Raw genomic sequence first — 2,293 nt, forward strand, 5'->3', positions numbered from 1 at the left:
GAATGGTGCCAGACTGGGCGTTAAACGCCCAACAGCTAACCTCACTGGCGTTTAAACGCCAGTAGGTGCGTCCTCCACGGTGTGCTATTTTTCTTCCTGTTTTTCATTCTGTTTTTGCTTTTTTCATTGATTTCGTGACTTCTTATGATCATCAACCTACAAAAAATATAAAATAACAAAAGAAAATAGTTAATTATAAAACATTGGGTTGCCTCCCAACAAGCGCTTCTTTAATGTCATTAGCTTGACAGAGGACTCTTATGGAGCCTCAGAAATGCTCAGAGCTATGTTGGAACCTCCCAACACCAAACTTAGAGTTTGAATGTGGGGGTTCAACACCAAACTTAGAGTTTGGTTGTGGCCTCCCAACACCAAACTTAGAGTTTGACTGTGGGGGCTCTGTTTGGCTCTGTTTTGAGAGAAGCTCTTCATGCTTCCTCTCCATGGTGACAGAGGGATATCCTTGGGCCTTAAACACCAAGGATTCTTCATTCACTTGAATGATCAACTCTCCTCTATCAACATCAACCACAGCCCTTGCTGTGGCTAGGAAGGGTCTGCCAAGGATGATGGATTCATCCATGCACTTCCCAGTCTCTAGGACTATGAAGTCAGTAGGGATGTAATGGTCTTCAACTTTAACCAGAACATCCTCTACAAGTCCATGGGCTTGTTTTCTTGAGTTGTCTGCCATCTCTAGTGAGATTTTTACAGCTTGTACCTCAGAGATCCCTAACTTCTCCATTACAGAGAGAGGCATGAGGTTTACACTTGACCCTAAGTCACACAAGGCCTTCTTGAAGGTCATGGTGCCTATGGTACAAGGTATTGAAAACTTCCCAGGATCCTGTCTCTTTTGAGGCAGTTTCTGCCTAGACAAGTCATCCAGTTCTTTGGTGAGCAAAGGGGATTCATCCTCCCAAGTCTCATCTCCAAATAACTTGTCATTCAGCTTCATGATTGCTCCAAGGTATTTAGCAACTTGCTCTTCAGTGACATACTCATCCTCTTCAGAGGAAGAATACTCATCAGAGCTCATGAATGGCAGAAGTAAGTCCAATGGAATCTCTATGGTCTCAGTTTGAGCCTCAGATTCCCATGGTTCCTCATTGGGGAACTCATTGGAGGCCAGTGGACGCCCAGTGAGGCCTTCCTCAGTGGCGTTCACTGCCTCTCCTTCCTCCCAAAATTTGGCCATGTTGATGGCCTTGCACTCTCCTTTTGGATTTTCTTCTGTATTGCTTGGGAGAGTACTAGGAGGGAGTTCAGTAATTTTCTTGCTCAGCTGACCCACTTGTGCCTCCAAATTTCTAATGGAGGATCTTGTTTCAGTCATGAAACTTTGAGTGGTTTTGATCAGATCAGAGACCATGGTTGCTAAGTCAGAGTTATTTTGCTTAGAACTCTCTGTCTGTTGCTGAGAAGATGATGGAAAAGGCTTGCTATTGCTAAACCTGTTTCTTCCACCATTATTGTTGTTGAAACCTTGTTGGGGTCTCTGTTGATCCTTCCATGAAAAATTTGGATGATTTCTCCATGAAGGATTATAGGTGTTTCCATAGGGTTCTCCCATGTAATTCACCTCTTCCATTGAAGGGTTCTCAGGATCATAAGCTTCTTCCTCATATGAAGCCTCCTTAGTACTGCTTGGTGCATTTTGCATTCCAGACAGACTTTGAGAAATCATATTGACTTGTTGAGTCAATATTTTATTCTGAGCCAATATGGCATTCAGAGTGTCAATCTCAAGAATTCCTTTCTTCTGACTAGTCCCATTGTTCACAGGATTTCTTTCAGAAGTGTACATGAATTGGTTATTTGCAACCATTTCAATCAGTTCTTGAGCTTCAGTAGGCGTCTTCTTCAGATGAAGAGATCCTCCTGCAGAGCTATCCAAAGACATCTTGGATAGTTCAGAGAGACCATCATAGAAAATACCTATGATGCTCCATTCAGAAAGCATATCAGAAGGACACTTTCTGATTAATTGTTTGTATCTTTCCCAAGCTTCATAGAGGGATTCTCCTTCCTTCTGTCTGAAGGTTTGGACTTCCACTCTAAGCTTACTCAATTTTTGAGGTGGAAAGAACTTTGCCAAGAAGGCATTGACTAGCTTTTCTCAAGAGTCCAGGCTTTCTTTAGGTTGAGAGTCCAACCATGTTCTAGCTCTGTCTCTTACAGCAAAAGGGAATAGCATAAGTCTGTAGACCTCAGGGTCAACCCCATTAGTCTTGACAGTGTCACAGATTTGCAAGAACTCAACTAAGAACTGATGAGGATCTTCCAATGGAAG

General features: G+C 42.8%; 1 non-coding gene across 1 annotated transcript; it reads left to right on the plus strand.

Moving 5' to 3' along the window:
- The first annotated feature begins 1,957 nt into the window (after positions 1-1,957).
- Positions 1,958-2,065, plus strand: LOC112804828 (small nucleolar RNA R71). The gene has a single exon (XR_003203448.1). It is a non-coding gene; the product is annotated as a small nucleolar RNA R71 (small nucleolar RNA).
- The last annotated feature ends 228 nt before the right edge of the window (positions 2,066-2,293 follow it).

The sequence above is a fragment of the Arachis hypogaea genome, chromosome 5 (assembly GCF_003086295.3).
Source record: "Arachis hypogaea cultivar Tifrunner chromosome 5, arahy.Tifrunner.gnm2.J5K5, whole genome shotgun sequence".
Lineage (NCBI taxonomy): Eukaryota > Viridiplantae > Streptophyta > Magnoliopsida > Fabales > Fabaceae > Arachis > Arachis hypogaea.